Source organism: Pinus tabuliformis, chromosome 2_1, assembly GCF_031772625.1.
Source record: "Pinus tabuliformis cultivar Carrire ecotype Pingquan chromosome 2_1, CPIR1, whole genome shotgun sequence".
Taxonomy (NCBI): Eukaryota; Viridiplantae; Streptophyta; class Pinopsida; order Pinales; family Pinaceae; genus Pinus; species Pinus tabuliformis.
The window spans coordinates 764,849,446-764,864,844 of NC_142299.1; the positions used below are offsets into that span (position 1 = coordinate 764,849,446).

At 40.3% G+C, this 15,399-nt stretch overlaps 1 pseudogene; it reads right to left on the bottom strand.

Annotated features, from left to right (window-relative positions):
- Positions 1-481: 481 nt before the first annotated feature.
- LOC149202823 (tyrosine aminotransferase pseudogene) lies at positions 482-14,717 on the bottom strand (annotated as a pseudogene).
- Positions 14,718-15,399: the final 682 nt, after the last annotated feature.

Genomic DNA, 15,399 nt, shown 5'->3' on the forward strand with positions numbered 1-15,399 from the left:
GTAATGCGAGCAAGAACCACAAATTTATAGACTCTGAGCATGTGATCACAGTAATAACCATGAATACAATGCCCAATTGTAACAAGCCACTGTAATGAGCTAGATATAAATATGATCATCAATTACTCGACAGCCAGCAATCTTAGCATTCTGATCTAACAACCCAGACGCAGCCTCAAATGTCATTCCACGATCAATCATTAATGTGAACAGAGTGGTTGAAGCCCCAAACATGGGATCCGCATGTACTGTCTGAGGAGATCCTTGAAACTTTATAAGGTTGGCCTTGATATCAACAATTCCCGAATCAAAATCACCTGCTAATTTGAAAAAAGCGTAAACACTATATGATTGGGATTGCAATACAAAACCATCAATGAATAAATATAAAATCTACACTAAGGCATTCTTCAAAAATCGACAGTTTTACAAGACTGCGTTCCATCGCATTCTTCAATTAATGAGATAATCCCATAGTCGGCTAGTCGGCTACTATAGTATTAGAATGCTTCTGGCAGAACGATTCAATTCTGTCCCACGCCTCTTCCAATGTAGCAGAAGGAGTTCCAAATGATATTCTTATCCAATTTTTCATCCCAAGTGTGGAACCTGGCAGTACCACCACTGATTCTTCCTTAACTAGTGCTGAAGCAAACTCCATGTTATCCTTGATGTCTTTAAGGGCTGATATATTTATCTCCACCATGATAAACATAGATCCCTTCGGCTTTGAGTGACACCATAGAGAATGTCTGCTACTATTTCCAGTAAGTGTAATGTCTGCTCAAAAAGCAGCCCGCACAATCGTTGTAGGACCAGGAGTTGTGTTTATGAGCATCTCGACTCCTTCTTGGATCTTGCCCCGTTTAAGAATACCATGAGGATCGCAAGCAACGAGCCATCCAAACTGTCAACCAGGAATTAACCATCACTTTGAAATTCCTCCAAGAGTAATGACTGGTGTGATGGAAGCGAATTTTGCCATAGCCTCAAATTTACTCCCTCCAAAGACCATGTGCGCATATACTTCATCTGAAACAATAAGGATTCCTAAGTGTCCTGTGGTTTTTTGCAATCTGTAATAGGTGTTCATAGGAGAAGACAGCACCACAAGGATTGCTTGGATTAATGATAACCATTGCCACAGTTTTATCATCGACCAATGCCTCTACTTGATCCAAGTCAACTTCCCAGTTATTCTTTGGAATCAAGTCATAAAACTGGATTTCAATGCCATTGTAACCACAAGCAGTTTCATAAACTGGAAATCCTGGTCGTGGTTTTGAGCCTTTAGTGGCCTATACTTGCATGCATACTTGCATAGCTTGCGAGCAACCAACTGTGAGGTACACATGAGGAAAAATACTCTGCAACAGCAAAGGGTATATGAGGCTATGAATATTTGATCAAGATCTGGACCTGCAACATCAATTTTCCAGCATCAATTTTCCAGAAGAATTCTCTTTCCCACGCGATCCCTCTCTAACTTCATCCAACACACTTGGAGATTTTTGGTTGCTCATTCAAGGCAGCCTCTGCTACTAGATTCGCCATCTTTGCTTGAAGTAAACTGATCTTGGAAAGATTCAAAGCTTGTCGTGTACGAGTAATGGATGAAGGAGCGGAAGGCATTGTTGATTTGATCATTAAATTGCCAGACTTTGATTGCTGATGATGCTTTGAATTGTGTTTGTGCTTTTGCAGAGATAGGAGCTGAGGAAGCTGCTCCCTTTTGAAGAGCTGGAGATAAATTACATAATCTAAAAAGCAACATTTAAATGATTTCTTCTTCAAAACCCTATTTTGAAGAAGAATCAATCTCTGACATGAGACGGAGTCTAATAACAGGAATAAGTATTCTAGGGCTTTGGGTTAGAACCCCAATATTGCAAGAGTAATCTACAGAAAGAAACACGCATACAACTCAGGAAACATGCTTAAATAAACAAACTATGTAAGGATGAACATACCTGGATGTCCTTCGTTTGGGTAGTTCCAGCAAGGTTCAAACTCTCTACAACTCCTGATGATCTTCGAATCTGCAAATCAACCAATCCGAACATACATAGCAACATATAGATAAAGAATTTTAATGAAATCAACTTTATATCATATAAATAAGATGATTAGTTATACATCCAAATGACATTAATACATGAATTACAAACACATATGATGCATAAACAAGGTCAATCTCAGGAACAAGACAACATTTCTTTTTATTATAGAAAACTATAATAAACACGGAAAGGTTTCACCTAAATCTTCTTCTTTTGGCTCTAAGCTGAACCATCCTCCAGGTCCGTCCAGTCCTAGTGTTCAACAACCTCCTTCCATAACCAATACCATGATATCTCAAGCAAGTGGGAGAATATCAACACTTAAGGAAACAAAGGTTTCTTAAACTTGGGGATGTGCTTGAAGTACAGGGATACTTTAGATTTGGTCAGGGGATAATCTCAGTTTAGTAATCCTATCTCTTCTCTCTTCCTTAAGGCCTTCCCATAGAAGTCTATTTATACTTCTCCCAATTAGTTTTTTAGTTGGGAAATAGTTCGGCCACAGGCATTAGGAGGTAATCAACAGGTAAAACCCATGAACTCTGCCCATAGTTAAGGAAATTTATTTTTTTAAGTGCTTTAACACATATACGTGGGTTGGGTATTGACTGACCCATGTGTACACGCTTTTATCACAGGGAAAATTAGCATATAGGGAGTAAAACACAATTTTTAAAATATTTGGACCAAGTCTAGAAGGAGGGGTTTCCCTAGGCCATAAACCAAGCATCACAAATACGAAGGCTGATATTTGGAGCTACAACACACCTTCATGTTGTCAACAACCTTCCTCTTTCATTCATTGCATCCGGTATGCTACCTTCAGCTGCTGTTCATGATGCTACTTGCTGTGATGCTACTGCCATCACATCTTGATGTCCTTGCCTATGAACAACTTGATGTCTTCGTGAGTCGGAAAACTCATAGACACTTGATTAACTGCATTCGCAAGTGTGCTCTAAACGGTGTCTTCGACTTTGCTCTCTTGGAAACCATTGTACCAGTACTGTTGAGAGGCAGATGAACACCTGCGATACTTGGAGACATGGCAACAATCATGGCAAGTAGTCTATCAGTCAAAAATGAAAATGAACTTGAGAACTGACTTGCAACATACCTATGTGCCTGATCATGAAGGTTGTGCAATTTCCAACGGGAGGTTTAGAGACTGACTGCCAAGACTACACAAGACACAATCTGGGCTATTGTGAGGCTAAATGATTGTTGGAACCATGCAACGCACAATCTAGTTTGGCTGCTGATTGGTGGAATTGCAAAATGCGTGACCTTAGCTGGTAATGGTTGTAGGTTCAATGACTGCACTGTGCAATTTTCTGGGCCAACAGTCGCTGTCCCTTAGAATTGCACAATGCAAGACTGGAGGATAGTCACTGGGCAGAAATGTGCATTTCTTGGGAGGAAGATAGAGCCTTCCTTCTCAAGATTGCACAATGATTTCTTGGTGAGGCGGAGTCTGGGCCAAGGCTACCCAGAATCACCGATGGGAAACTAAAGGGAAAATGAATGCGAATGCATGGCGATGCTGAGTGTAAGCATAAGTGAATGATCATGCATGAAAACGATGAATGACATATTCATAAAATGGAAAACATACATGTGGGTGAGGTGAGTCACCGAATCAACGACCATTCATGAAAAATAGTTTCATGCATGCGACAACAGTGAGATGTTAATGAAAACTGAAATGATGCTAGTACAAGCTAGTATGGATCAAAATGATAGCAAGTGCTCACTGAAATCAAGTAGACATTGTTCATACAAAGCGAAACACAAAAAGCACCAGAAATACAACACAAGACATGGAAAGCAGGCTTACCCCAAAACAACTGAGTTGAATGTGCCGACAGCTCCTAGATGTGATGTGGGATGTCAGAGCTGCAAGGTTGATGTGAGGAATGAGATCTGCAGCGTTCGAATGATGAGTTTTGATAAAATTGAGGTTGTGATGCACATGCCACAAATCTAGGGAAATAAACACTTGGTGGGAGGTTTCTGAAATGATCCTTGCATGTAACCTCCAACTACAAAAAATAGATCCCTAAAAAAGGGGATGTCTTTGCATGTTGCCTTGGGAGAAGCAGTCCATGCATGTAGGTATTTTTTGCTCAGTCTTGGAGGGAACCGGTCAACTTAGCTACACATGTAAGAGTCTACTCAATTGTTGGGAGAAAATGCGCATTTATGGTTGGGAGTTGCGCTGGCTGCTTAAAATATTTGCGCAATTTATGGTAGAGTAGCTGACTGTTGCCCAGATTTGCAGAAATTCTAGGTTGAGCAGCCCAGATGGGAAGTATTGTGTAATTTTATGGGTGAAACTTGCTCAACACAATTGCGCAATTCTGGGGCTCAACAGGTTGCCAATCAGGATTGCACAATTTCTGGAGCGAAGGCTGGTTTCCATGCAGATTTGCACAAATTCTTGAAGGAGCTACTCAACCTGCTACTGGACCAAGTCTGGATGAACAACCCATGAGGGGAATGCATCAAGGTTTGATCAACATGCTGTCTTTCTGCAATAAAATCACATGAGCTTGTGTACTTGGTGAAGCAAGACATGGTGCTATGAAGGTTGGTAGGGAGGCTCCAAAACGAAGCTAAGGAAAAAAATTAGAGGGTGGTTGTAGCTGCTACAACACTTGATGACATACTAGTATAACTCAAACTCTCTGAATGGACATTATTCATGAAAAGCAAGTCTAACACCTCCGGAAGTATTGTTTAGCTCTCATCTTGTCTTGGTTTCACACTATCTTGATTATAATATGTAGCATCTGCCAAGCTCTTAGTCAATTGACACACATTCCAAGCCAAGTCAACACAGTTGTTCTGATTAGGGTTGAGGGGTATATTGATGCACAAACATTATAGTCATCATAGTCTTAGTTTCATCTCTGGTGTTGCTTTGCTACTAGCAAGCCTAGACAGTACCTGGTGGAGTCACATAGGAACACAAGCATAGCTCCGCTACAAGCAAGCCTAGTCAGTACCTCGACGGAGTTACTTACATTACGTATCTACATAGGAAGCCTTTCTCTTCTTTCACCTTATTCGTTTTTCATTTTTTTCAATTTTTTTTTCATTTTTTCATTTTTTATTTTTATTTTCGTAATTGTGCATAACACTTATTCATTTCAGAGGTGAAAGAGGGATCTTGCCTTATTGAGAGCAGGAGAGGTTGTTCCAGTAGAGAATTAGTTTATTATACCTCTGATGTGTCTGTTAAGGTTTTCCCCTCACCTTACTATACTTGAATGAGTTAACAAGGGTTAACTCAAAAACAACCGACTAGAGTAGGTGATACTAGTTAGCACGCAAGCGTTGTGTTTTCACCAAGGTTCACTTCGAACAATACATATTTTCCATATATGTATCATGGACTAAAAGTAACAAGTTCTTCATAAAGAGGTAGGATGATCGATAACCAAGTAGTGATAGCCGCACAAGACCTCTTGTACTTTACGCAGCTTGTTTCAAGAGTCATGCATGGTCTCATGCGAAACTAACCTACGAACGAAGACAAGCAAACAAACAAAAAAGCAAACCAGAAGCATAAGTAAACGCAAAATAAAAGTGAGTAAGCAAATAAACAAGCAAACAAACAAACAACAAAGCAAAGAAAGAGCATAAGCAAAAGCGAAAGCAAAGCAGGCAAGCAACCAACCAACCAACCAAAAAAACAAACAAAGAAATTAAGAAAACAGGCATGCAAGCAAACTGACTGAAAGCAAACACTACTTCTACTCCTAAGCTAACAGTGCATGGGCCTAATTACATGAAGTAATATTCCAATTTAGCCATCAGCATTGGTTGACCCATGTTGGTAAAAGCTTGGTCCGCGAGCAACCCAGTTGTGTGAACTAGCAAGCAATAAATATATAACAATGAAGACAACCACACCTCGTGTTTCACAGTGCCCACAGGACATAAGTCAGTGCAAGTGCATGATGAGAAGTCTGTGTACTTATCATGGTGCAATGTGACACTGCGTACAACTTTGAAGCATAATCACACTGTTGACTGTGACATGCAAGCGAATGAAAGAAACAAAGATAACTTGCATCATGCATGCGTGCTTGCAATGTAAGATTCCTCTAGTGCATGAGTGATGGGATAATGTAGTTCGAGTGGAGGAAGCATGATCTATGTGTGAGATGGATCTTCGATGCATACATATGAGTGATGAGGAGCCTTGGGTGATTAAATGGTTTCCTTATCGGAAGTGAGACTAACTCCAAGAGAGCAAGGGCCTGACATAACCATCAGCTCGGGCTGAAGTGCCTCGATAGTCTTGGGTGTTTCAAATTCATCATCAGATAGATCATCATAGACAGGTGGCTTTGAAATATCTCACAATAGAGTCATGGTCATGATCGAATATGGGAGTAAATGGATCATGACAACCATGATAAAAAAAATCAATGATTTCATCGGCATCCTCATGATTAGATGAATCAAATAGATGGGTAGATGAAAAGCGAACAAATTCATCCTCTGTGGTTTCGGAAAAGGTAGATGAAAGGTCAAGTGGATTTTCAATGAATAAATTATCCTCTCCATTGTCGAATGATGGACCAACATCCGGTGTGTCCTGCGAGTGATCAACAATGGGTGCATCCATGGATGGAGATACACATGCAAAATCATGGATGGCAAGTTCACCAAAGATGTCAGGAAAGAACGGAGGAGGCTCGGACGAAAGGGAGTCATCCTTCACCAAGTGTTGATGCTCAAGCTCCCACTCATACTCTTCATGAATGAAAGTGCATGTTGGTTGTGCAACACCAACTCCATCAATGGATTGTTCCTTGTTCACAACAAGTGTAGAGTCTAGAATGGAAGAACACAAGATAGTATCATTTGGAGGAACAATTGAGTGCGAAGACAAAGGTTGTGTAACAAAAGACATATGACAACTCGATGGAATCACAACCAAATTTGTGCGAAAATTAAGCGAAGTGATGTTGGGAGGATGTGAAGGCTGAACAAGTGTGTGAGCATGATCCTCAACATAACTTGGCAGTGGTGGAGCTGTTTGATGAGGGGATGGCAGACAATCGCCTGTGAAAGTGACCGCATTCGATTGAGATTGCACAGTTTTCTCATTGAAGAATGTCGAGTGAGGCTTGATTTCAAACTTCTTCTTGGGACAAGCAGATTTATTAATGCAATACTTGAATCAGTCCCAAAGATAGAGAAATTTCATTTGGCTCCTCAGAGCTTGAAATTGTAATTCATAGAAGCACTGCCAAAAATCCATAATCAATTCATGTGGAGGTTTCTATTGCTGTAGCAATTTTTGGTCAAGATGGTCTAGATCAAAATGATAGAAAGTGTCTTTAATGAGACCACAACAGTTCTCAAGTGAGCGCACACTATCATCCAGTAGGCTGAACAACCATCGAAGTGGAGATTTGCGAAGTGTGTATGAAAGCAACAAGCTGGACTGTTTGTCAGAACACCCATCTTCCTCATGAAGCATGGAAAGAAAGTCATGTAAGTACTCAGGCCAGGCCACTTCACCTTCACCATCATACGTGTAAGTGGAAAAGTTGTCGAAAAACTCCCTCGTGATGGTGACATATTCATGGTTCAAAAAACATCGCAGAGGGAGAACAATGCAAGAATCCATGAAAGATGTGCAAAGGTTAAAAACTGGATGATAGGACACAACTTGTCATCTGGCCCTCCTTCTAACATAGAAATGTTGACGGTGTTGGACCTGCCAACATGTCAGGGGATCTCCCTGGTAAGAAGTCCCAATTAGGCCTTAGACTGTTTGGTGTAGGGGTCTCAGCAGTGGGTCATATGGCAATGCCTTCACCGTGATTTCACATAGACACAAGTAGGATAAATCTGTTGGTGGATAGGGTGTGACAACTGCAATAAGAAAAGGAAGGTGCATGAGAGGTTCTAACACACTCAGGGTGAGGTGAGTATGCCCCTTGGAAACCTGTAATAGTACTCAGCTTGGAAGGGAACACACGAGCGAAGATGCATCACAAGATGGAAAGCACGTTAGCGAGCAATCCAAAAGCAATGGTTAAAACAACATCACATTTCAGAAAATTCATACATACTTATACATAATAGTCCATACATGCATGTGTAAGAAAACAATACATATATCATTTAGAGTAAACTAGATAGCATAGAATACAATAAAACATATGCAAGAAACATGCTGGCTCCGTTATACTAAGAAGTGTAAGTTTCAGTCATACAATACATCCATGTCCAACCACTAGTTCCAATAGTGGAACATTACAACCACAACCACCTGTTCCTCCAAAGAGATGTACTAGCTCTGCGTAGTGGAGAAGCCAAGGCTCGTTATAATACTATCCAAGCTCTCTCTACGATTCTTATAGGAAGCTTGGCTGACCAAAAGCCTTTACAATGAGTTATGAGGTTCTATTTATAGCAAAGGGTGAGGTGACACTTGACATTTCCCTTTGTGACAATTCATATACCCTCATGACTCTTCATCTACTCTATGGTTGTTACATCCAACTATCAACACTTGAACTTCCACTTGAAATGACGTTACATTACAATGCACATGTGCTCATGTGAGACAGAATGGCTTGAGAAAGCCATGCAAGAAATCACAGACACTCATTCTATTGTTGTGAGATAAACTCTTTGTCATGCTTGTGAATGTGAAGGTGGTGAGCTGATGCCAAGCTTGGTCATCCGTGATGGTGTGCATGCACCCCATGATGACATATTTCTGAAGCGAACTCTTGCCTTCGTTGTATCCGGGTGCATTGGTGTGGCTTCTTCATCCAAATCATCTGCAAGCATGCACATGGTCTTCTTGGTGCAACCGAACTAGAAACACATTGATGCATAGTGTTTTTGCTGATATTCTAGAGTGTGCTAGTGGTCATGCACATCAACTGTCAACTACATGCTTAGCTCTAGTCAAACTTGCTTCTTGTCTTTGCCTTGGTGAGTGTGATGAATGGGTTGGATCGTATGCATGCGCACAATGACGTGCATGCTAGTAAATCCCTTGCATGTGATCAACAACACTTCTCACCAATTCTTCTCCATGCAATCTATTGGGATGGATCTATAACTTGTACGAGTGCAATTTCATCCGTGAGTGCATGTTGTGCCCCCTGTTGTTCCTATTCATGCTGCAACTCATTCGCTTGTCTGTGCAGCTCGTGTTCTTCCTTGAGTTGCTGCTTCATCACATGCAACTCCTTTGTTCCATTCTCTATCTTCACGTGATCACGTCGTCACCTCCGTGTTGTCAACAACCTTCCTCTTTCATTCGTTGCATCCAGTATGCTACCTTAAGTTACTGTTCATGATGCTTCTTGCTGAGATGTTGTTGCCATCACACCTTGATGTCCTTGCCTATGAACAACTTGATGTCTTTGTGAGCTAGCAAGCTCATAGACACTTGATCGACTGCATCCCCAAGTGTGCTCTTAATGGTGTCTTAAACTCTTCTCTCTTGGAAACCATTATACCTGTATTGCTGAGAGGCAGATGAACACCTGCGATACCTGGAGACATGGAAACACTCATGGCAAGCAATTTGTTAGTTGAAAACCAAAATGAACTTTAGAACTTATAACATACCTGTGTGACTGATCGAAGTTTGCGTAATTTCCATCGGGAGGTTGGGAGACTGACTACCAAGACTGCATAAGGCATATTCTCGGCTACTAGGAGGCTGATTGAATGCTAGAATTGCACAATGCACAGTCCAGTCTAGCTGCTGATTGTTGGAATTGCGCAATGCGTGATCTCAGCTGGAAATGGTTACATGCTCAGTGACTACATTGTGCAATTTTCTGGGCCAACAGTCACTATTCCTCAGAATTGCGCAGTGCAAGACTGGAGGACAGTCACTGGACAGAAATGCGTATTTATTGGGAGGAAGGCAAAGCCTTCCTTCTCATGATTGCGCAATGTTGTCTTGGTGAGGCGGAGTCTGGGCCACGGCTGCTTAGACTCGCCGACAGGCAACTGAAAGTGAAAGTGAATGTGAATGCATGGTGATGCTAAGTGTAATCATAAGTGAATGATCATGCATGCAAATGGTGAATGAAAAATTCATAAAACGGAACAACATGCATGTGGGTGAGGTGAGTCGCAGAATCAATGACTGTTCATGAAAAGTAGTTTCATGCATGCAACAGCAGTGAGATGTTAATGAAAACTGAAATGGTGCTAGTACAAGCTAGTATGTATCAAAACAATAGCAAGCACTCATTGAAATCAAGTAGACAATGTTCATACGAAGTGAAACACAAAAAGTGCCAGAAATGCAACACAAGACATGGAAAGCGGGCTTACCCCAAAACAACTGAGCTGAATGTGCCGACATCTCCTAGATGTGATATCGGGTATCAGAGCTACAAGGCCGATGTGAGGAATGAGATCTGCAGTGTCCAACTAATGAGTTTTGATAAAATTGAGGTTGTAATGCGCATGCCACAAATTTAAGGAAAGCGACACTTGGTGGGAGGTTTCTGAAATGATCCTTGCATGTAACCTCCAACTTCCAAAAATAGATCCCTGAAACAAGGGATGCCATTGCATGCTGCCTTGGGAGAAGAAGCCCAATCATGCAGGTTTGTTTTGCTCGGTCTTGGAGGGAACCGGTCAACTTAGTTGCACATGCAAGAGGCTGCTCAACTGATGGGAGAAAATGCACATTTCTGCCTTGGAGCTGGGCTGGTTGCTCAGAAGATATTCACAATTTCTGGGCAGAGCAACTGACTGTTGCCCATATTTGCACAAATTCTTGGCTTGACTATCCTAGCTGGGAAGGATTGTGCAATTTTCTGGGTGAATCTTGCTCAACAAAATTGCGCAATTCTGGGGCCGAGCAAGCTGCCAGTCAGAATTGCGCAATTTATGTAGGGAAGGCTGGTTTCCCTCCAAATTTGCACAAATTCTTGAAGGAGCTTCCCAGTTTTCTATTGGATCAAGTCTAGATGAACAACCTATGAGGGGAATGCATCAAGGTTTGATCGATAGGTTGTCTTTCTGCAAGAAAATCACTGGAGCTTGTGTACTTGACAAAGCAAGACATGTTGTTGTGAAGGTTGGTAGGGAGGCTCCAAAACAAAGTGAAGGAAAAACTTTGGAGGGTGGTTTTATTCGCTACAACATAGCCTCAAGTACAAGAGTGAGAAGGGGGTGTAGATTCTCCAATCAATGAAATTATTTCTAGATATGAAGAAGGTTGATTTGGAATTCTATGGGCATTTTTTTTATGGTAAACATAAAAGTTCTATATTTTTCATAGTTGGGAAGGAAAAGAAGAGTGAAACCTTAGAGCTTATGCATACACAGTGTATGGGGACCAACTCATGTATCATCTCTTGGTGGATCTTATTATTATTCTATTTTTTGTTATGATGGAACTAGAAAAACTTGGGTTTATTGCATTAGAAACAAATTTGATGTCTTTGGTCTTAAAAAAATGGAAAGCTTTGGTTGAGAATGAGACAAGAAATAAGATGAATTTTCCTAGATTAGATAATGGAGGCAAATATTGCAGCAAGGATTTTGATACTACTATTAATAACATGGGGTGCATAGAGAGAATATAGTTCTAGGAACACCATAAAAAAATGGTGTGTCAAAAATGATGAATAGGACAATCATGGAGTGTGCAAGGAGTACGATATTAAATGAAAGATTGCACTTACAATTTTTTGTAGATTCTATTGACATTGTTGTTTACTTAATAAATAGAAGGCCTTAAAGTTCCTTGGATGGTGGCATTTTTGAGGAGGAATGGGAAACTAAAAAGGTAAACTACTCATTTCTGAAGACTTTTGGTTATGAATAATTTTTCCATATTGATATAGAAATTGATCTGAATGGAAAATGGCATCAACCCATGGTACTCATCCACCCATATTATTCATCGACCCATGGTATTGTAAATGGCATCCGCCCGTGGTATTGTAAAATCCACCCATGGTACTCATCCACCCATATTGAATACCATGGGTGGATTTTACAATACCACGGGCGGATGCCATTTACAATACCATGGGTAAATTCCATGGGTCGATGAATAATATGGGTGGATGAGTACCATGGGTGGATTTTACAATACCATGGGCAGATGCCATTTACAATACCATGGGTAAATTCCATGGATCGATGAATAATATGGGTGGATGAGTACCATGGGTTGATGCCATTTTCCATTCGGATCAGAAATAGAACAAAGCTTGAGGAAAAATCTGAGAAGTGTATTTTATTGGATATGGAATTAATGATTTTGGATATTAGTTATGGGATTATGAAAATTGCAAAATCATTAGGAGCAGAGATGTGGTATTCAATGAGAAGGCCCGACAAAAAGATAAGTTGTAGAGAAAGAAACAGGAAAGGGAAAATAAAATAATACACAATGCTTAATGAAATCATAGAAAAAGAAATTCCAAGGTGATAGAAAATCAAAACGTTCAACAACAATAGCAATAATAGTTATCTCAAACTCTTACAAGTGTTATTAGAAAATTTATGGTTCTTGGCTATGAAAGTTTAGTCTCCTTCCTTAAGACTTTATTTTTCTTTTCACAAAATGTTGTCTCTTCTCATATTTAAATTCCTTCTTATAGAATGAATAACCCTCACTAAATGAATGAAATTTAATGAATGAATGCATCTAAAAAGCATCCTTTTTTTTTTAATTTAAATTAGCTTACAAGAAGAAGGGGGTAAAGTCTCATAGATTTTAGGGAATAGATCTTCCAAGAAATTAGGAGATTATGGCTGAATTGAGATTATGGTTTTCTCCACCCTTAATATTCCAAACGTTAGATTATGAAATGAGCTCCGAAAAAGGTAAAGGTTGAAACAAAAATATTATTATGAAGGTAACATTTAGGATTCCCTTAAATCCCCTCACCTTTATGCACTTGTGCTATCGTAGCCCATTTAGGCCGCTCCTGGCTTAGTTAGTCCAAGGATCTTATTAGTCCCTGCCATCTAGCAATGGCCAGGGACTATAGTAATTGATAATGCCCCTCTTAGCATTAGTTCGGTGGTTTGTTAATTCGACTAATCACGCTATAACCAAAGTTTCTCAACGAAGACCGATTCGCCCCGATTCGCCCTCCAAAGTTTTTCGATATAGATTTATTTTCCTTCTTATTTGGCCTCTTCCCGAGGCGGAAGAGGCTAGACTATATGTTATTTTGGTTTTACACTGTTCATTTTTTTAAAATGTTTTAGCCTACATAACTAATGTTAACATTAGTTTGAGACATCAAAAGTTTGAGACATTAGTTTGAGTTGCTTGCTTGCAGTTAGTTGCTCGGAGTCGCTGGCAGGTAGTTACAAGTGTGTACAAAGATTACAGGTGTATGTGAGCATGTATTACAGGTGTATGTGAGCATGTGTTACAGGTGGATGGAATATCTACACCTCTTCCTGAAACTATCTGAGTTGTCTGAGCATCCACTGTCTGAGCTGTCTAAGCATCTCCTGGATGCTCTGGTCTTCATAGAGTAGAGTTTGAGGCATTGTAGAGAAGGCGGTAAGAAGGAAGCATGATTTCTTCTTCAGAAGGTAAGCTCTATCAATCCTGGGCATAAACCCACTCTGCCTTCGCTTGTTGGTCCGGGCGGGCTATGCTCCTATTTCCATATCTTATTATGCTGGTGGTGGTTATGCACAGGAAACATACTTGACAATGAAATCTTGCGTGCAAGAACAGAGAAGCCACTACTCGACAATGGCAAATAAATATGGAATAATGGCATCTAAGGTGAAGAATCTGGAGTGGGTGCCTACCTGACCTATGGATCCCCCTGACCTGTCTGTTGACATTGATGGTGGAAGCGTAGCAAAGCAAAGCCTGTCTCCCAGGTTGAAGCGTAGCGACGAAGCAAAGTGCCTCTTCCTAAAACTGTCTGAGCATCTCCTGGATGCTCTAGTCTTCATAGAGTAGAGTTCGAGGCATTGTAGAGAAGGCGGTAAGAAGGAAGCATGATTTCTTCTTCAGAAGGTAAGCTCTATCAATCCTTGGTTGCCTGATATACATGTTTCTGGAATAAAACTCTTTGCAATCTAAAATCGAATTTGCATTGCAGATTATACAATTTTAAACAAGTGAATACTGTAAGAATCGACCTGACTCGCTATTAATTAGTAAGGAGAAATGCAAGTCGAGAGAAATTGAATTGGAGTTGTTTTTACATATATAAGACTCATTTCAAAGACTATATTCGTACGGTTCAGTGCCGGAGAGAGATAAACGATCTGGCGAGGAAGCTTATAGCTCGAAGATCATACCAAGTTGCCGGTTGCTAATACTCTGATGAAGCGCTCCACCGTTTGGCTGTAATCCTGTGGGCTGTTGGAGCAATTGAGGCCACCAGCGCGTCTACTGACCTGCATTATGAAAGCATACATATCGAAAGTTAAACAAGTAAACCACCTATCGCTTAACTGATTGATATAGAGACTTGAAGATGAAAGCATTTTGAAACAACAGAACTCAATGAAATTCCGAGCATAATCTCCCATGGCAGAATCCGGCATTTCAACCTCAAATTGCTGCCGCAATTCTTCTACTGTTGTGCAAAGAGCCCTGTCACAGAGATCAATATCAAGAATTAATGGATTCTGAATATTTATTCCCATCCAACAGGCTCAAGTAATTGATTAATTTGGTATAAACCTAAAAAATGCTACATAGAATTCAATTTTCAGAAACTATTGGCCTGAGGCCTGCAAATCAGCTTAAAGAAACATGCAGCTATGATAAATTTCTCTTACTCTGCACATCTTGTTACAACACTATTTGTTGTAGCCGAAAGCTCCATCTTTTCATGCGTTGCAGTTTTCTTAATTCTCTGAGCAGAATGCTGCATGCTGTTATTATTTTTCTCTGCACGTTCTTGCTCAGTATATCCAAAAAATTTCTCCATTGTTGCGTAATCAAGCTTACTAGCATATATTGCTAAAAGCAGATCCAAGTACAAAAATAAACCCAAACCTCAAGAGGGTCTGCCAGTCATGGCAGCCTCCCTCTCTGTAACAGGCGATGGACAGCAGCCTTCCCAATGTTCAGCCACGTGTCTCTTGCATGCACATTGACCGGCTGAGAATGAAACAACACACACTCAGAAGAACACTCTTAAATAATAGGAAATAATAAAAAATACTTTTGTTTTCTTTACATCTTACTTCCCTAAATGATAGGAAATAATCAAAAAATACTTTTGTTTTCTTTACATCTTACTTGTTGCTGTAGCAAATGCATATGATTACTAATACAGAATTTTTATTGGCATGTTCTTGTGTTCTAATTACTCGAAGCAAC